This window comes from Lynx canadensis, chromosome B3 (assembly GCF_007474595.2).
Source record: "Lynx canadensis isolate LIC74 chromosome B3, mLynCan4.pri.v2, whole genome shotgun sequence".
In the NCBI taxonomy this organism is placed as follows: Eukaryota; Metazoa; Chordata; class Mammalia; order Carnivora; family Felidae; genus Lynx; species Lynx canadensis.
In genome coordinates, this window is record NC_044308.2 from 130,784,116 (window position 1) to 130,804,916 (window position 20,801).

A 20,801-nucleotide genomic window follows, 5' to 3' on the forward strand; every position below is an offset into this window, starting at 1 on the left:
TTGGCAGATAAAATAATGTTAATAATTAAGGCTCATACGACTCTTTGCACACATTAACTAATGATGTCTTACAATGCCCCAGAGGCAAGGAAAGTAGTTACAACCTCCACTTTATTATTCATTCATCTATCCCAGAGATACTTACTAAGCACTTATGTAGCTGGTAATGTGAGCGGGGGACACAAAGAGAATAAGGCCGGTCCCAGCTTGAAGTACTTCACAGACCAATGGGGTAGGAAGGGAGAGGACATCCTGGAGCTTTGGCCCCCTAGAGGGGCAAGGGGTGCACTCAGCCTCAGTGGTGTAACCCACCCTTTCCCCATTCCCACACGTATACTCAGGTCCCCAAGCACCACTCAGAACCTGACCTCATTCATGGAAAGCTGGGAAGGAAGGGGAAACTGTCTCCTGACATGTTTCCCCTCCTTGAATTCATTCTCAAATTCTGCTCATCAGCTCAGGTCAGATTTTTGCTCCTCCCTGCTCTCAATCCCTACTGGATTGCACACCAGAAGCGGGCTATTCGTTTTTGTACTCCCACGGTAGAGAGTGTCGGGCACAGAATAAACCGCCGAATAAAGTTTGCTAAATGGAAGAGATGTTGAGGCCTTTCTAAGCAGATCACACCTGGGCCAGGCTGAGCAACTTCATGGGTAGGCAAGTCAGATTTCGTACAGGGGTGAAGGGCCACCATTTCTTTAAAAAAAAAAAAAATAGTGCTTTCTCTACCTTCAAAAGCCTGGATTCTCCCCAGTAGGGTAGAACGCTTTCTGTAAATATTCCCAGGGGACTTTTAGGGATAAAAGCTAATAGGTGAAGACACACGAGTGTAAGTGAATTTGATCAAACCATTCTTCAGAGCTGATCTGAACACGAACGGGGTCAGAAAAGAAGATAATAGGTATCAAATGAAGCCAGATAGAAGTGCAAGGCAGGCAGATGAAGTTCCTACTACCTGAGGCCTGAGGCTTCAAGACAGCCCCCCCAAAACAGAAGACCTCTCATAGAGACCTCCCCTCAGCCCCCCAAGAGACCTTCAACCCATCCGCCAGGGCAGGGACCTTTCTCGCTGGCACTCTGACTTCTAAACTTTACTCCTCCTTCCCTTCAATACATATTCATTGGACGCTTATTTTAAGCCGGGTAGTGCTCTGAATGTTTTCCCATGTGTTGGTACACTTCCTGGAAAAAAAAAAAAAAAAAGGAAGCCCCACGGATCCAAAGAAGGAAGAAGAGTTTGTCTAAGGCAAGGGCCTAGATATTTCGTACATCCAACTCTGCTGTGCTCTACACCGTCTCTTCTGCATAGACCATTCTTTCTTGCTCCTGCTCTACCCTTCCACCCCATTACCCATTTAACTTACCTCCCCTCTGAAGTTCTGCTCAGGTGGCATGAGGACCTCCCTCTCTGCCCCGCTGTACTCCTAAACACATCTCTCTACTATGCATCGTACCAAACTGCATTACAATGATGTAGCCTGGTCTCTCTCCCACTAGATTCCTTAAAGTCTACATCTCATTCCCAACATAGCACTTGGCATGGGGCAGCCATTCAAATAATCCTGCTGAATGAATGAGCTCACATCTGCACACACTATGTTTGAACAGTTGGCAGGACTTCAGGGACCATGTGCGACAGGGAGGAGGCATGAGGAACTCAAGTTCAGCGCTGGAAATCAAGTGTGGGGAATCACCAGGACTGAGGTGATGGCTGAATTCTTGGGGGATGATGGAATTGTGTAGGAGATAGAAAAGATTCACGAGAGGGAAAGAAGCCAACCACAGAACGGAAAAACCAGTAGAAGGACCAAGAGATCGCAGTGTCTTAGGAAGACAAAGAGAAAAGGTTCCAAGATGGGATGTGTGGCCCCACATGGTGACATTCTGCAAAGGGGGTGGGAAAGGCAGGAATTTTTTGCATCAACTAGATTGCAGGAAACTAAGGAATAAAGTAGAGAATGGCTTTTATGTTCTTTTCAGGGATATGGTCAACTCAAGGACAGATATCATGTAAAACAAAGGAAAAGTCGAGATAATTTTGAAGAAAATATTTTTTGGATGAGCACATTTGTAAGTTGAAGAGGATGAGATAAACGTGATGAAGAAATCACCAAAATAGAAGAAGCATATAATGGCCTCAGTTCCCAGAGGAGGTGGAAAGAGATAAAATCCAGAGCAGAGGGTTAATGCTAAATGGTGTTGGGGTATCTCCTACTCTGGACAGAGGAAGTGGGTAGTAACTCTACTTGTTGGAAAGACGGGATACTTGGCAGTTAAAGCACAGACTCTTGGCTTCAAATCCCAGCTCTGCCACTGATCAGATGTGAGGACCTCAGTGAACGTCTTTGTACGTAACTCTCATCATATGTAAAATGAGGATTATGTTACTTCCTTCCTGGCTGGGTTGTCATGACAACTGATATGACAGCTACTCTTTCCTCTGCCAAGATAAACTGGATGTCCAAGATAAGCTAGAAGAAAATGGGCAGCTTGGGAGTCTGATCTGCAGAGAGATAAGAGCAGAGGTCAAGCAATCCCAAATGAGTGGCAAATTAGAGACACAGCAGCAGAGTCCTCAATGCACCCAATGGCCTTGGGCAGGAGTCCCAAAGGTGTCCACAGCCCAATCCCCGGAACCTGTAAATATGTTATCTTAACAGCAAAAGGAACATTGCAGATGCAATAAATCATGAATCTTGAGATGGGGAGATTATCCTGGATTATCTGGTAGGGCCCAAAGTAATTATAAGGGTCTTAATAAAAGGAAGGCAGGGGGATCAGAGGGAGTAAAGAAGACGTGCTGAGGAAGAAGTTGGGATGATTGCTTTAAAGATAAAGGAAGAGGCCACCAGTGAAGGAGTGCATCCATCTTCTAGAAGCTTAAAAACACAGCGAAACATACCCTCCCCTGAAATTCCAGCAGGGGAGCTCTACTAACACCTTGATTTTAGCCTTGTGAGACCCAGATTGGATTTCTAAACTTCAGATGTGTGAAGAATATATTTGTGTCATTTTAAGCCACTAAGTCTGTGGTAATTTGTTCAAGCAGCGCTAGGAAGTAATAGAGGCAGGGAGCCCAAGGAGCTGACTCAGCTGGAGTGGCACAGAGGTAAGGCCAGGAAGCGCGAGGCCCAGGGACTGACCTTGGTGTATATGGAGACCTGTATTTATTGCATCACCCAGATATTTTTCATGCTCTATCCCTCTTCAAGCCCAGGTGGTGAGATTGAACAATGAACTAAATGGAACAATTCATAAGAAAACAAACTTTGAATTTCAAGGCAAAACAGTAACAGACATTTTCCACTCAGTTTACTTAGGGAGAAGCCAGCAACTTGTCAGGGAGGCAGGGTATTATAATTAAACGCTAAATTAAACGGTGGCGTCACTTTATTCCTGAAAGCTTGATAGAACCACACTTATCTCGTTGCTAAGTATACCAGGGAGCTGGTTGGGCCAGGTAAAAATTTGGCCCAACCTCCTAAATGGAAGATGGGCAGCCCAGGGAAGATGCTACGATGTGGATTTACTAGAATTTAGACATAAATATGAGAAAGTTTAGTCTAAAGTGTCAAAAGTTCTGCAAAATCTGCCAAGGAACTTTACGCTTTCATAAATCAAAGACATCTTGCCTGTCGGCTGCCCTTCTGGTAGAAAACGACCGTCGTCAGACACCTTATGGGACATCAATGGGCCTCAGGTGGGTTTTGAGGTAGGAACCCTGAGAAAACTGAGGCTCGCAGGACACAGCAATGAACCCAAGGCCACAAGGCTAGTGAGAGACAGAGTGTGATTTCCTGACTCACTCTGGTGTACTTTCTTCCAAATCAGGCTGTCTCCCTGGAACAGATGTCAGAAAAAGGTTCACGGTACATACCTAGCAGCCCCGTGGAAAGAAACAATGGTTCTTGAGCAACAAATTCCTAAACAACCCCTTTTTGTGTCCCAAGGATACAAAATGTTGATTCCAAGGGGCCCACGCACACCGATGTTGATAACAGCACTACCAACACTAGCCAGCATATGGAAAGAGCCCAAACATCCATCGACTGACGAGTGGATAGAGGAGATGTGGTATATATACACAACGAAGTATTACTCATTGAGAATGACATCGTGCCATTTGCAACGACGCGGATGGAGCTAGAGTGTATGATGCTAAGCGAAGTCAGTCAGTCAGAGAAAGACAAATATATGATTTCACTCACATGTGGAATTGGAGAAACAAAACAGATGAACATAGGGCAAGGGAAGCAAAAATAAGATAAAAACAGAGAGGGAGACGAACCATAAAAGGCTCTTTTAAAAAAATTTTTTTTTTCAACATTTATTTATTTTTGGGACAGAGAGAGACAGAGCATGAACGGGGGAGGGGCAGAGAGAGAGGGAGACACAGAATCGGAAACAGGCTCCAGGCTCTGAGCCATCAGCCCAGAGCCTGACGGGGGCTCGAACTCACGGACCGCGAGATCGTGACCTGGCTGAAGTCGGACGCTTAACCGACTGCGCCACCCAGGCGCCCCTATAAAAGGCTCTTAAATACAGAAGACAAACTAGGGTTGCTGGTGGGGTGTTGGGTGGGGGGATGGGTGGGGGGATGAGCGAGGGGCATTAAGGAGGCCACTTGCTGGGATGAGCACTGGGTGTTTTTTATATGGAAGTGATGATTCACTGAATTCTACTCCTGAAACCATTATTACACTACATGTTAACTAGCCTGGATTTAAGTTAAAAAAAAAAATAAAATAAAAAACCAATTCCTAAACTCTTTCTCCCTCACTTCCATCTGGCCTGGCTCTACAGACGCTCTACCCCTTGGCATGTATTGTGCTAATGGATCAAGGAAAGAAAGGAAGGTCTGTAGCCATCCCTTAAGTTTCCTTGCTCCTAATTGTAACCTTTTAAAGGCCACGAGGAGAATTCTTCAGAGGATTTTGCTGAAGGCCTGGGTCCACGTCAACGGGATGTTTTGTGAACCATGCGGGACTCTGGTAGTTCTTGCTAAACAACCTGTGTTTAATTAGAAGTTTCCGCCGATGAACAAGAACCAATGTTCCGTAAGTAGAATAACCAAGAAGGACTAAATTCCCCTCTTTCATTTTACAGAGCAGGAAGCTGCAGCTACAGATCCCATGTTTAGGGCTTTCAAGTTGGCACTTTCAGATTCTGGAACGTGGAGCTCATGGGGGTGAGGCAGAGGTGGCTCAAGAATTAAACCATCTGTTGTTCCCTGTAAATGTGGTAGTGGGGAGCCATGCTGAGTCAGGAGATATCTTTGAAAACAGTAGGGGACCCAAACGGTTAATATATTATGTCTGTCTATCCGCCATCAGATCATCAACCCAACACCTTTGTGGTCTAATCTGATTCATCCACAGTATAATATAGGCAGTGATTAAGAGCATAGGCTTTGGAGCCAATTATATTTGAGTTTAAATCTTAACCCTGTAATTGAGTAGTGCTTTGACCATGGATAAATCACTTGATCTCTCTGTGTCTTCATTTTCTGCTCTGTGAAATGGAGATAAAAATGCTCATTTATTAGAGTTGTTCAGATTGGAAATAACAAGTCTAAATTACTTATCCATACTTGGTGTTAAATAAATGTTGGATATTATTATTGCTATTAATATTACTATCATCATTGTCTCCCTGATTCGCAATTCTTGTAAGTATGGACACATCATGTATTTGGAACTCAGTACAATCTCTAACAATATGCGAGTGTGTGTTTAACAAAGATAAAATGGAGTTAAGGAAATACTTATACATTTATTGGAGATTAATGATATCATATAATTTCTCGAGAGGGAATGAGTCACCGTATTCCTCCTTTGATAATGTATTATTAACGATGATTTCCTTGAGATACATTAAGAGTGGATTCAGGACAGAGAGAGAGAATGAGAATTTACCCAGTGTCGATGCTTCAATTAATCAACTTCTGTTTCTGTAAATAGCCCTAAGTGAAAGAATCAAACTATTATGTTTTGTAGATGAATAATCAGCAAATGCTCAGAAACTCATCTGTCATGGTCTAGTTTTGCCGCCTGACAAGAATAATGAAGCCAGCATACTCTGAATTCATAAAAAGTCTGGGTTGTGGTTTACATGAGGTCCACATTTAATTAGGGTAGAACCAGCAGAGAGATTGAATGCCTCCCTGGCTCGGCAATGGTGTGGAAGACTTTATCATCCGTCCTTCTCAGATGCAGGCATTGAAAACCCCGTGCGGGGAGGTTCCCAGGTGGAGGCTGATTGTGTAGTTCCGTCTTGGGACTGGAAACTTCTTTTCACCAGGAGTGGACTGTATTTGGAGAAGTCTGTTCTTGTTGCTTACCATTCCAAAGATGTGTCAAAAAAGACAAGATTTAAGGGTAGTTGCGGTGCCTTTTGATTTCGTTGCTAGCGTCAAATAAGTAGAAACCTAACCCTGAAATATTTTATATGTCAACGTTGTATAAGGCACAAGTGCGTAAGATTTATTCCAATTCTATAAGGAGAATTGCGGGGGGCGGGGGGGAATAGAAGGGCCATACCTTTATTTTGCAATTGTAGTGAAAGTGATAGTAATGTGGTTTTCTGTGGGAGAACGGAGTTTTGTTTATTTAAATGCTGAATATCATGTACTAGAATCCAGAAGGATTTCTCACCTACCTTAAAATAAAAGATATAAAATCACGAGAATAAAAAGAAAGAGACTGGTATCTGTGAACATTGATATGGAGCAGGCCACAAAAGCAATAACTATTAGTAAATGAAGCCCCACACTGTATAGTGTTTCTGTAAAAACTCATGTCAGGCTGGTATGTCTTCAGCGAATAGTAAACTGAAAAGAAACCTACCGTATAAAGTAGGTTGAGCCAATTCCCATCAAGTAAATGCAGACAAAGTAAATAGATCAGGAAGGGCGCCCGGGTGGCTCAGTCGGTTAAGGGTCCGACTCTTGATTTCAGCTCAGGTCATGATCTAACAGGATATGGAGCCCTGTGTTGGGTTCCGTGCTACCAGCACAGAGCCTGCTTGGGATTGTCTGTCTCTCCCTCTCTCTGCCCCTCCTCTGCGCTCTCCCTCTCTTTCTCTCTCTCTCAAAAATAAATAAACATTTTAAAAATAAATAAACAGATCAGGAAAGATTGGCACAAAGGAAATAGCAAAGCCCGGTTAATTTGAGTGAATACCTGTATCGACAGCCACAATACTTAACCAAATGCCCGTCTTGGCTGTGACGTTGAGGGTGGCCACGCGGCCACCAGGGAACGCACCAGCAATGCTGTCCTCTGGTAAATTCCACTTGTCAATTGATTTTCTATTTGCACACACTTACTTCTTTCTCCCAATGCACTTCTAAATTTTGATAATACTTAAATGTGTTTTAGAGTTAGGCCAATAATTACGTAACACAGGAAATAAATTTTGTGTGCCTTCCGATTTGTGGAGATCCGCTGGAAATAAAGCACGAATATCCTGCCACCCATGGCTAGATGATCATTTATCTTTATGGGCATTCAACTTTGGCAATGAGTTGACTCAGGTGAGCTGAGTGGGTTTTTTTCTGGATTTCGTTTTCCATGAGATTCTACAGCAGCCTCACCAACAGCAAAACAGGAAGCTATGAAAGAGGAAAAAAAATAAAACACTTTTTATTGCATGTTTCTTTATCGCAGAGGCACAAACATAAAGTGCGCTCTGCTTTGTCTCCTATGTCTTACAGTGTACTTACTAGTTTTGAGGAACTTGCTTTGTGTCTCCCTCTCGCACCCCCCCTCTTGACTGGCACGAAGAAACCAAGGAACTCCGGTTAAGTTCTCTGAATCTGATTCCCACTGAGGCATCTATGCAAACGGTGCTCCTGGAGGTAGGTGGCAGGGAGCTGCCACTTGACAACAAAGAACTTTTGGGAAAATCCAATGACCATATAGCCATGGAAGGTGTGCCTCATTCTGCCCAGGTTTGATTTCTATGGATATGTGAGGGGGCCCTTTCTCTTTTTTCTTAAACCACCTCTGGCCTTCAATTTAGCAGACTCTCCTTTTGGAAACTAAAATGAAACATTTTAAAATGGTGTCTGGTTCCCATTGCCCCTTGAAATTCAGAAACCCAGACTTTGACCGGGGCTCTCTGCTTTTCATGGCAATGCAGTAATTTGAGTAAGTTCAGTGTGAACCCATCCTCCTTTTTCTAGGACATAATTGGACAAATAGATGATACCACCGGGCCTTACCTAGAGTGTCATTTTTGTGAATGACGCTTTTTAAATCAGATATAAGAAGCCAATGTTAAGGAACAAAGACCGACTTCCTATGTGGAGCCACGGTCTGCAAAGTCCCCAAGAAAACTGGCTCAGAACCTGTGTAGAAGAACCCAGTCCCAGAGGTGGTGGGGAAGGTGACTCCCAGCAAGCCAGAGACCTTAGCAAATTTGAGAGACCTCAAGGTAGGAATTCATTCAAATCTATAGTAACTGCTGGTGAAACCTGGTAGAGTGTCCCAGACTTGGTTTCGTAGCTTTGGGAGAGAGGACTAAATAATGTAGGCCTTTAATAGTCCAATCTGATCAGAGTTCATTCTCAGGCATTTGTGGATGCTTACTACTATACAGCTCTGGGTTTGCAAAACAAACTCGAGGGTCCCTATATGGTCAATTAACACTCTTGCTATATCTTTGCAAATAATCAGGTCAAATAAAAGAGAGCAGCGTTTTTGTGTGATCAAGAATAATCTTCGAAGATTATTTATAATCACTGAGGACAGAAGAGAAACTCTCAGCAAAAATATCCCAAACTTGGAAATAAACAAGAGATTCCTCACCATTGTTCTCTGCAGTCCTAAACTCAACTTTCTATTGACTGGATTACTTTACTACTTCCACAGGACCAGAAGTTACATTTCAGAGTTGTTCATGGAGAGATGCAAATAATTTCTGGTTGATGAAACAAAAAAAAACCCCAATGGCCTTTCTAATTGCCCTGTGAGATACTAATCAATTGTGACTCTAACTAAGCAATCTTACCCTAACTTGTTTTATATCCATATAGCAAGTTATATATGCTCTTACATATAACAAGATACAACATATTTTACATAAGTTTTATTTTCTAATTTTTTTTAAGTTCAGACAAATTCTGGATTTATAGGAAAACTGCAAAGATCACACAACAGTTACCATATACTCCATGCACAATTACTCCTTACGTTACCGTGGTATATTTGCTACGACTCAAAAGCAACATTGGTATATTACCATTATGTAAACTCCACACTTTACCCAAGTTTCACTGGTATTTTTTCTTCCTGATGACCTTTATTCGTTCCAGGATCCTATCAAGGATATCCCATTAAATTTAGGAGTCGTGTCTCCTTAGCCTCCGCTGTCTGTGACATTCACTGCTCCCATCATCCCTCCTTTGCCCATTGGGAGCTCTTTCCAGCTGGCCCTGAGACCCTTTGCCATGCCCTCATATTTGGTTTTCAACGCTAAACCTCAGGTTTCTTATAAGTAGAAGAGGGAATCGTAAAGTTAGCCTTTCAGTATTGTGTGAGAATTTGTGACACACAAGAATGATAATAATAACCCCATTCGCAGAATACTGATCACATGCCAGGTGCTATTGTAAGCACTTATAACGATACCAACCCATTTCAAAGAATTGGTGTCTCGCAAGTGCCCAGCTTCGTGTCTGGCACTTAACCTTATGTTCAAAACCTGAGACCACTCGTGGGGGGGTGACCCCAATTCCAAGTGGGCAGCTCCTGGTGCAGCACACGGATGCCTCCTTCGGTGGGTCATACCAGGTGAGCCAACTATAAATGACACACAGGGAGAGTAGGAGTCCATATTGCACGCTCTCGCTCATCATTCAGCCTGGCCTCAGAGGTCTGTCTTCTCACTGACAGTTCCATTAGGAGACATGTGATGACTGGTGTAGTCGGCGTCCTCCAATCACCAAAGCATCTAACCTCAGCAACCTTGAAGCTTTGGTCCTTATTAAAGATTTTGGGGTTTAAGTGCGGGCTCAGCCTGGAGCTTTCCTCTGTTTGGAAATAGAGCCGAATGTCTGAGACGTGAGCTGGACTGGGTCACGTGGCTTCTTCTCCCACTTCCTCCACGACTTTTATTTTTAAAAGATGTTTTTCTTTGGGGCTTTTGCTGAGGAAATTTCTCCCGTATTAGATGCTTAACAGCCAGAAATAACATAAAAAAAGAAATCTTGCTCTCCGTATGAAAACTTTGTTGAATGATGAAGAGCAAAGGCTCTCATTAACATCATCCATCATCTTTATAAGGGATAAAATTAGAAAAATTAGGCTAATAGGTGCAGCCATAGCCTCATTATTTAAGAATCAAATATTAACAAGGGTGTTTATACCACCTAGTGTCTGAGGTGAATAAAATGAAAAATGAACAAGTCTGCTAAGTCCTACAACATTCACCTAAAGCTGCAAGTGCCTTTGGTGGAAAAGTTGAAAGCAATGTACAGAAAGAGATAAAATTAAATTATTTGCTGTATTCCCATACAGAAGCAACGGCAAGGAGGCTACCAAATGAGAATGCCAGAGGCTCCCTTCGCTCAGGTGAACTCTGCAAAATTACACAGGGGATTTCAAAAGAAAACTCAAAGGTAACATGCAGACCAAAAATGATTTATTCTTTTCAATAAGCCCTCTGGAGGTGAGGAAATAGGATTCAGGCCTGGTTTGGCACAAGAGTCTAAAAACACTCACACCTTACTTAGGTCTGCAGAATGCGGAAGACAGTCACGTTGAGAATGAGAAACCGAGAGGTTGTGGGAGACGTGGAGAGACAGGAAAATACAGAGACACTCTGGAGGCTGGGTTTCCCCACTCCCCCCCCCTTGCCATCTCCACCCCTGCCCCGCCCACGGTAACATGCACCTGCACAAATAGGTCCGTTACAAATAATGTGCTGGCTACTGTTGGCATCTTTCCGCGGCCACATTCTGAAAAAGGAGAGGCCTAGAGTCTCTGGAACCCACCAGAGGATTGTGCTGAGTCATTCTGAAACAGCTCGGAGGGAACAGAGAAAGGAGGTGCTTTGATAGAAGCGGGGGAAGTTTTCAGACAGGCCTGGAGGTTGGAGCATCCGATCGTAGGGAGGGGGATGAGGATTTCCATGACAGCGGAAAGCCAGGCCTCTCTTGTCTGCTTGCTTGCCAGGGCAGCAACAGAAGGGTGAAAACCCTTAGGCAAATGTGCACATTTCTCTTGGACTGCAAATCACAAGATGATTTTGTGTGTGTGTGTACAATATACAGTTCCTCGTTGGGATCATACACCATACAAGTCCCCATCGCTACTTCTGGAAGCAGCCGTCAAGAAAACAGGGGAAAGAGGGATGCCTGGGTGGCTCAGTTGGTTAAGCATCCGACTTCGGCTCAGGTCACGATCTCACTGTCCATGAGTTCGAGCCCCGTGTTGGGCTCTGTGCTGACTGCTCAGAGCCCAGAGCCTGTTTCAGATTCTATGTCTCCCTCTCTCTCTGACCCTCCCCCGTTCATGCTCTGTCTCTCTCTGTCTCAAAAATAAATAAACGTTAAAAAAATTTTTTTAATAAAAAAAAGAAAAGAAAAAAGAAAACAGGGGAAAGAGAAAAGGGTCCATGACTCCTTCAGCGTCCCACCCTCCTGCCTTGTTCTCATGGGGTCCAGTTGCCCCTTGGCACGTGCACGGTGGAACCAAACAACACAGCCACACTGCTGATGGCGCTGTGTTCCCAGCATCCCCCTTTGATGCCAGCCCCAGCGCTAAGACGCACAGTCATCTCATTGAGACATTCACCATTCACTCATCGTGTATCTCCGGCATGCAGACGCCACGCTAGGTAGTGACATTACGGAGGCGAGCGCTCCCTGAGTGTCCAGTCCGCTAAGGGCAGACACTGGAACAGAGGGCTCTGCTCCAACCACAGTGCACAACCTATGCAGCAGCAACTCTGTGGCTGCTGGAAGCTCGGCTCTCGGGCGGTGACAAAATCAGCTCCAAACCTTGGCCCTTCTACCTCCCGGTTATCCCAACTCTTTCAACTTCTCTGGACCTTAGTTTCTGCATCTATAAAATAATAACAGCGCCTACTTTCTAGGGTCGTCGTGAGGTTCAAATAAAACAAAAGTGATAGCTGATATTTCTTGAATGACCATTAGGTGCTGCTCTAAGAAGTGTCCATTTGGGCAGTGCACGGAAACCACACTGTATCCTCTGAGGGACTGGCTTCCATTGCCCTCGTTATGCAGAGGAGGAAACAGAGGCACAGGGAACTTAAGGAGTTTGTCCAAGGCCAAGCAGTTTGGTAAACAATAGAGCCATGAACGTTACAGTTAATGTACTGTGAAAAAATTAATTGAAATAAATAGTGAGTGGTTTCGTAGACATGGAAACACAATTTTGCAGTAAATCAAAGAAAAGAGTAACTAGTCTACTTGCTGATTAGGAAGGGGTTATCATTTGGGCTGGGTCTTAAAGGGTGACTGGGATTTCACCAAATTAAGATAAAGAGGAAAGAAATATTAAATATAGATTGGAGCACTTGCCAGTCATGAGGTATGAAATAGCCTGAAATGGAGCTGGAGAGGGGGTGCATGAAGCCCAATGGGGCTGAGGTAGAGGGATTTCTGGAAGGAGGGGCTAGAACTGGAATGCCAGGATTTTTAGCCTTAGCCAGTCTTACCTTCCATACACACAGCCTAGGCTCTGTATGCACAGTGAGAGTTCTAATATCATCCTCTAGGCAGTGTGTGGCCACTGGAGTCCTTGAGCAAAGACTGGGGGAGGGTACATAGTTTTGTAGGTGGACAACCAAGAAGAGAGGTCAGGCCAGGCAGAAGTATGGAGACGCTAGCAGTGACAGGAAGACCAGCGAGGGGATCCTTGCAATAATCAAAATGGGATGTGATGATGTCTCCAAAAAATATAGCAGCAATAGGAATGCAAAAGAAGCAACGGAGTGAAGAGATCTTATGAGATACAATTGGAAATAGCTGGTAACGAGTTGAATGCATCTATTTACTCAACAAACAGCAAGTGAGAACCCACTGTGGATAAACCAAGGAACAGCATTAGGGACCAATAATGTATGTGCTTGGTGATGGAGAAAAGAACACAGCCTCCCCCTAAGGGAGATTGTGTAAAAGCTTTTCATAGGGAAGGAATGCAAAGGTGGGAATGGAAGAGCTTGTTTGGGGACATGTCATGTTTGACGGGTTGGGTCGAACCAAGACTGGAAATACGAGTCTAAAACTGAGAAAACAGCCCAAACTCAATAACATAAATTCAGGAGTCCTAGCATCCTCACAGAGAGAGTATCATTTGACTTGAACATGCATTTGGTAATTTGGGTTAGGCCAAGATTTGTTATCTCCATTTCACAGGGTCTGCAGACCTTGCACGGCGATGCATCATCTTGGCAATTGACATCCTTCTTGCAAAGGCAGGACCCACGATGTCCAGCGTGGAGTGACGCCGCCACAGGGATCCTTCTGTTGGGGGAGAGCTAGGATCTCACGTTTTATCCTCCCTCAACCCTCAGCACTCATGATACCTGGAGGAAACACATCTCAAACTGAGGTCCACATGAAACAATTTTTTTTTCTGCCGAATTTAACAATCTATTGCTCTCACGGTGGGTTTTGACGTTTTAGGCTTGTTTACTGGGCTTCCCTGACCCCTCTTTCCACAACTAGAGCTATTATTATTACAAGGGTGTTCTCTGATAAAATACACGGTAAATCTTGCTTTCCGGAGCCCTGCAGTGGAATCTGAACCTGGCAAAGAGCAGCCGGCAGATTTCCCAGGGAATCAAATGCCATTTACACTGAGAGCTGAGAAGTACGTTTGAATCCGACTCCTCCTCGCCGAGCCGACCCCGCGGTTCACTTCACTTGTAAAAATGTTATTTCCCTGTCAGATATTCCCAGAGCAAGCTCAGCTAGTAGATGATGCATCTGTAAGAATGTTTACTCACCCCAAGTCTTTGCTGAGGGCTACAAATACACTTGTCAGCATCCTGTCGCACAGTTTGGGTCCCAGCGTACCCTCCTTCGATCACACAACAAACATGTACAAAACACCTACTGCTTGCATAGCACTTCTCTGCGTGTTGGGGGAAACAGTAATAATATTTATAGAGCACATGTAGCTGGGCACCAAGCACTGTGCTGTGTAATTCATTTGTATGTGCCCTTTAATCCTCACTGTGTCTTTTATTCTGTAGTGTTTAATAGTTTCACTTCTACGTTCCCTTTGCACGATACATGGAATACACTAAATACTTGGTAAATGATTTCAGGATAGACAGGCATCCGCACGTTTTGACAGTTTACGTCAAGCCACTTGGCTTTTTTTTTTTTTTAATGTTTATTTATTTTGGAGAGAGAGAGAGAGCACAAGCAGGGGAGGGGCAGAGAGAGAGGGAGACACGGAATCCGAAGCAGGCTCCAGGCTCCGAGCTGTGGGCACAGGGTCCGACGTGGGGCTCGAACTCACGAACCGCTAGATCGTGACCTGAGCCGAGGTCGGAGGCTTTAAGCGACTGAGCCAACCAGGCGCCCTAGGCGGCCACCTGGCTTTTATGAAAGACCTAGTCAGTGCCCGTTTTCACTAACTGAAAGAAATCCAAAGAGGATTTTTGCTTTTCCAAAAAAAAAAAAAAAAAAAAAGTGAAAAAAGCATTTAGCATTTGTTTTGCGGCAAGCAGAGGCGCGATGGAGGCAGTGTGCACCTCGGACAGCAGAAGTGGCGGCCGCCAAGCTCCTTCCCCGGGAACCACAACGACATCTCAGCCTGAAGCCGCCAGACCTTTCAACTGCCTGCGAGCATCTGCGCCTTATCTCCATTTATTTTGTGCATCCGTTAGCAAGATTGTCCCAGGCTACGAGGAAAGCCTAAGGGAGGTTATTTTTTGGGTCTGAGAATGCTCGGAAATATTCCCATGTAAATTAAGGGTAATTGCTTCTTCACTTTACGCCATTTCGGTTTCTGAAAGGAAAGCTCTCCTTTCATACCACAGGGAAACATGTATAGAGTAAATGAAGGAATGGACTGGAAGATGAGTCTCTTTTGCAACGGAGTGTTTGTTGGTCGACAGCAGTTCTCAGTGTGCCGCTCAGAAAGAAGCTTGCAATCAGGCTGTAAGTACAAAACAAGCACAAATGAAGCGGCAAAAACACCCATACAAAGCCACGCAATATATAAATAAGCAGAGTTGGCAAAGGGTGAACGAGTCAGCTGAGTGCCCCGGAGGAGGGAAGAGCTCGGAGCCTGATAAGGACAACCAGGAAAAGTTACACGGAGCAGACACACAAATGCAGTGGAATTTGTACAAAGCCTCGCGGAAGTGGGAAAAATGACCAGTGACCACAGTTGTCTTATTTCTTGGCTAATGCTCACCTCCCTGTGCCAGCACGTACCCTGGAGATCAATAACTCCTTAGCTGTTGTTCTCACATAATTGAAAAACTATAGGGGAACTTTTGGCCCACCTTTAAGGACGAGTCATTGCTTGACAGCTCTATAGAGAGAGGACTTGAATTTCCTCCAAAAATGCTGGTGCTGACACCCAGCAGCCCAGAGTAAGCCTTTCAGTAAAAACTCAATAACCTCTTTGCTATACTTCATGAAAGAGGAAAAGCGAACACTTTTTCTGACAGTTACTTAACCTCTTCTAGCCGGAGTCGCTCATCAGTAAAACAGGAATGTCCTCTGTCTCTCGGAGGTGCTGTGAGGAGAAACTACAATAACCAGAGTTTCATAGCTTCCAGGTAAGGAGAATTCCTGACTCTATATTATCTGTTTCTGGAGAGATTTAGGGTGATCTTTGAGATTAAACGTAGGACTCTGTCCAATTCTAAGAGTTGTTAAGAATCCATATCAGGGTTTCTCAACCTCTGCATTTTCCACCAGACAGTTCTTTGTGGTGGGGGCCGCCCCGCACATTGAAGGGTTGTTAGCCGCGTCCATGGCCTCCACCCACCAGATGCCGGTAGTATTTCCTCAGTCATGACAACCAAATGTCTCCAGACGTTTCCAGATGCTCCTCACCCCACCCTAGGGGAGGGGTGGGGGGGTGGTGTTTTGCCCAGTTGAGAAGTGAGGTATGTGTTAGTCCTTTTTCTAGCTTTCACTGCAAATGATAAAATAGCGCATTTTGTAAAGTCTCAATAAATCGAACTAAACATGCAAATGATGGATGGATGGATCGATCAATCGATCGATGGATGATGGATGGATGGATGGATGGATGATGGATGGATGGATGATGGATGGATGGATGATGGATGATGGATGGATGGATGGATGGATGGATGGATCGATGGATGGATGATGGACGAATGCATCCATGGATATGTTGGGGAATGAGAGACTTTCATACCTAAACCAACTGAGAGTAAAGTTAAGACATCGTTCCACACTCCATGCTAGAAGATAAGAAAAACAAATGTGGTCAAGGAAATGCCTCAAAGAAAGAAGTGAATTGCAATGGGAGATAGAGACATGCATAGGACAGCCAAAAGCCAAGTTTCACTGTGATGACATGGGAAAATAATTAGTGTAATTAGACTGTATATTCTCATCAAAGTAGACACTATATAGCATTTATCTTTGTCACCTAAATAGCAACTGGCACTTAATAATCGTCTTATTTCTGATAAATAAACATCAACGAATTTGTCCAGGAGATCCATTTGAAAAGAGTTGGGCCAGAGCCACCTGGGTGGCTCAGCCACTTAAGCCTCCAACCTTGGCTCAGGTCACGATCTTGCAGTTCGTGAGTTCGAGTGCTGCGTCAGGCTCTGTGCTGACAGCGGACAGCCTGGAGTCTGCTTCAGATTCTCTCTCTCTCTCTCTCTCTCTCTCTCTCTCTCTCTCTCTCCCTCATTCTACCCCTCCCCAGCTCATGCTGTCTCTCTCACTCTCAAAAATAAATAAACATTTAAAAAATTTAAAAATTAAAAAAAAAAAGAAAAGAGTAGGGCCAAAGGAGTGTCCCAGGTGATAAGAATAGCACTCGCAAGGTGTAGAGGAGGGAATGTGCACACTTCACTTTGACTGCTCAATCCCATGCAATCTGTAGCCTAGACATCTACAAAAGCATCTAAAGGCTAGTGGATACCATTTAAAAAGAATGCACTCTGTCTTCACATTTACGTAATGCTCATTAATATTTAATTTAGCATATAGAAGATATCGATACAATTTTGTTGAACAACAACAAAAAATGGATACACTGAAACCACAGAACTCTAGAATTCAGGGTTTTACTCAAAGCACAGAGGAGGCACTTAGCTCAGCAGGTAGTCAACTGGCAGTATTTCTTACCCGTAAGAGGTAATAAAAGCTAAAACTATACGTGATATTAATCAGTTCAAGAATAGTACAGCCATGGGCAGAATGGCATGTGAGATTGTTCTGAGCAAGATTTGAATTTGGCTCTGTTACTTAATAAGCACATGACTGTTCCCTCCAGGACGTCCTCTCCTTGTGTGTCAATGGGAGTACCTTCCCCAAAGATTGCTTTGACAATTGTGGTGGCTGTTTATTACCTTGTAGACTCGGTTTCTTGACTCTGTTAGAGAAGAGATCCCCCCTTCCATCCCAAATGCAGGCTCCTCATCAGTCTAGGGATGGGGACATGATCCACCAGGCCCAAGAATGTTCAAATAAGAAGTGAGAGTGTGTATTTTTTTTTAACTATAACAGTGTGTCCCAGCAATGTCCAAAATAAGAGACATTATTACGAGGATTATTCATGAATACTGACTATAGCATTCATATATTTGCGCTTGACAAATGTTCATTGAGCACTACTAACTCAGTGTCCAGCATAATGTCATGTATCTACACACACTTTCATTAATCCCCAAGAAAACCACAAGAACAAGGAATTATTAGCATCTCTATTTTACAAATGAGGGGATTAAGAACAGAAAGGTTGGAAGGCCTGAGTGGCTCAGTGGGTTGAACATCTGACTCGTGGTTTTGGCTCAGGCTGCGATCCCAGGATCATGGGGTTGAGCTCTTAAGCACTGAGCATGGAGCCTGCCTAAGATTCTTTTTTCTCTCTCCCTCTGCCCCTCTCCCATGCTAGCACTCTCACTCTCAAATAAATAAATAAATAAATAAAAGAACAGAAAAGTTGATTCACTTTCCCACCTCCATTCACTCCCTCCCTAAGTGAGGGAGCCAAGATTCAAACTCACATTTTTATGTACATATTATTACTGTTGCTGAACCTTCCAGAATATGGTGTGTATGTCATCCCACTTACTCCCAACTACTTTGGTGTGTATTTTCAAAGAACAAGGACATTCTTTTACATATCCACAATATAACTCATGATTTTTAATATTGGCACAATCTTATCATATAGTAATAGTTCATTTTAAGATTCCACCAACCGTCCTCAAAATATCCTTTGAAGAATTTTTTTGATCCAGAATCCAACGCGATATCAAACATTACATTTTTTTCATTTTTTTTTTTAATGTTTATTTACTTTTGAGAGAAAGAGAGACAGAGTGAGAGCGGGCGAGGGGCAGAGAGGGGGAGACACAGAATCCAAAGCAGGCTCCAGGCTCTGAGCTGTCAGCAGAGAGCCCAACATGGGGTTGGAACTCGTGAACCATGAGATCATGACCTGAGCCAAAATCGGATGATTTACCGACTGAGCCACTCAGGTGCCCTTCAAACATTACATTTAATTGTTTTGTCTTTTTAGTCTCCTTTAGACAGGGAAATTTTTTTAATGGGTACATTTTTTAGGCCCGGGGCTAACCATAACATGACGCATCTAGTCTTGCTATGACCATAGTCTCCACACTCTCAGAATAGTCCTTGCCTTCCTTTTCTATGGGGAAGGAAAATCTATAATCTCTCTTAAAATCAGAACTTCACTGCTCCTTAAAAGTTACTGTCACTGAGCAAGTTGGGGGCCAAGTGGAAAAGCAGCATACCAAGGCAGCAGTCAGAATAGTTGGATTGGATTGGATTGGATTGGATTGGTTTGGATACATACAGAAAGATTGAACAAATAAATAAAAATACTGAGAATTAATGGAAAGCAGGTTTTCACTGTCAGAGAAAGGAGTCACAGATAAAAATTTAAAAAACAGAATGACTCTTTTGGGTTTTGGGGGATTAGATACAAATTGAAGGTAATTGTGTGAACTACTCATGATAATGATAGATTAAAGGGTAGGAAGAGAGAAAGGGGGGAGGGGAGGGGAGGGGAGGGAAGGGAAGGGAAGGGAAGGGAAGGGAAGGGAAGGGAAGGGAAGGAAAGGAAAGGAAAGGAAAGGAAAGGAAAGGAAAGGAAAGGAAAGGAAAGGAAAGGAAAGGGAGGAATGGGTGTTTTCTACCATGTCTGCTGCTAGGGCCTAGAAGCAATGACATCCCAGGGGCAACGAGCACAGTATGTGTCCAGATCATGGTTTCTAAATATTATTCTCCTTGGAGAAATGGCTGATTCTACAGCTGGGTCTGATAAAGTACAAATGAGTCCAGAAGCTAGGGAAGGCCTCGAAACATGGTGTCAAAGAAACACAGAAGTCAGCCTGACCAGGTTCTCATAGCCAATCTGAGACATCTTGAGATTAAATAAATTAAAGTAATTGTAAATCACACATTAAATTAAATAGGACTCTGTGAGTCCATACTGATATAAATAAATAAATGAGTAAACAAATAAGGAGAAGAGAAAGGGCCTTTCCTACAGCCAACTAAAAAATATAATAGATGAGACAAAATACCTTTTGGCCCCCATTATGATAATCATTCATTCAGGCAGAAATCATTCAATGAAGGCTAAAACTAACAAATAAAATCTTAATACTGAAAAGTATATCTACACAGTCTCAAAGTATCCCCCCCCCAAAAAAAAATACTTATTATATATAAAGGGAAAAGTAGTTGCTTTTTAGTGGAGAGACCTAGCAGTTACAACCTTCACCAAGTAACCAACTGAATATCACCCGTAAAGGAACAAAATAGGATTATGTGCCGCATAATAGGGAGCCCTGAGAATACAGCATCGCTTTCGTGTTAGTTTCTCCAAAACTGCAAACCTGAATGTAATCGTGAGTAAACGCCAGGCGATACCAAACTGAGGGACGTTCTACAAAATACTGTACTCAAAAACATGAGGAGGTCAAGGCAAACAATAAAAGACAGAGGAAATCTTCCAGTTTGAAAGAGGCCAAAGACATACGAAAACCAAATGCAATGCATGATTCCAAACTGGCTTTTTGTCATTAAGGGCATTGTTGGGACAGTGACCCTTAAAGTCTGTACCTAAGAAAGTTACAGTGTATCAACATTAATTTTCAGAATTTGTGGTCTACACTGTGGTTATAAAGTGGTGTCTACATTTTTAGGAAATATACATGGAAGTGTTTACAATTAATGGGGCACCGTGTCTGTAACTTATTCTCCAGTGCTTCTGAAAGGAAAATTATGTGTGTGGGTGCATCCAGAGAGAATAAGAAAGAGAGAGATTGACAAAGCAAATGTTATAAGATGTTAATAATAAGTGGGGAATCTGAATACAGGATATGCAAGAGTCATCTTGCAGATTTTTCGTAAAGCTTAAATTTTTTCAAAATAATTTTTTAACTGACATTACTATTAAATCTAAGATGGTGGCATATTTTCTGAAATAAAGTTATTCAATAAGAAATTTCATAATTCTTACTAGAGACATCACATTTCTATCTGAATTACATAAAAGATTAAGAATGTCTCAAGCAAATATAGTAAATTAATAAAAAATAATAAAAATAAAGGCAGAGCATGT

The 20,801-nt window shown here is 43.2% G+C and overlaps 1 protein-coding gene across 10 annotated transcripts in view; it reads right to left on the reverse strand.

Annotated features, from left to right (window-relative positions):
* LOC115516757 overlaps positions 1 to 20,801 on the reverse strand; it is a 189,186-nt gene that overhangs the window by 152,817 nt on the left and 15,568 nt on the right. For 3 of the 10 annotated variants that reach the window (XR_003969641.1, XR_003969643.1, XR_003969640.1), the window contains exon 2: positions 7,182 to 7,612. The exons of 6 other annotated variants lie outside the window; for them this stretch is intronic. The gene's annotated coding sequence lies outside the window, so the exon portion shown is untranslated. Of the gene's footprint in view, positions 1 to 5,940; positions 6,434 to 7,181; positions 7,613 to 20,801 lie in introns of those variants that run through there. One more of the 10 variants, XR_004343716.1, reaches the window with a different exon arrangement.